The sequence below is a fragment of the Notolepis coatsorum genome (assembly GCF_963971535.1).
Source record: "Notolepis coatsorum genome assembly, chromosome: 11".
In the NCBI taxonomy this organism is placed as follows: Eukaryota; Metazoa; Chordata; class Actinopteri; order Aulopiformes; family Paralepididae; genus Notolepis; species Notolepis coatsorum.
In genome coordinates, this window is record NC_140175.1 from 30,067,107 (window position 1) to 30,067,455 (window position 349).

The following is a 349-nucleotide window of genomic DNA, read 5'->3' on the forward strand; positions in this document are numbered from 1 at the left end:
AGTCCTAGGAGGGTGGTGACATCAGTGTGTTCTTTAGATGTCACCAAAAATACTTCCAATTCTTTATTGGTGGATGGTCTCCACTCCATCCCCATGTGATTGTGGCCTCCCTCTCTCCTTCCCTCTCTCTCTCTCTCTCTCTCTCCTCTCCCTCTCCCTCTCCCTCTCCCTCTCCCTCTCCCTCTCTCTCTCTCTCCTCCCTCTCCCTCTCTCTCTCTCTCTCTCTCTCCTCTCTCTCCTCTCTCTCTCATCTCTCTCTCTCTCTCTCTCTCTCTCTCTCTCTCTCTCTCCTCTCTCTCTCTCTCTCTCTCTCTCCCTCTCTCTCAGGAGAGAAGCACCACACCATCTG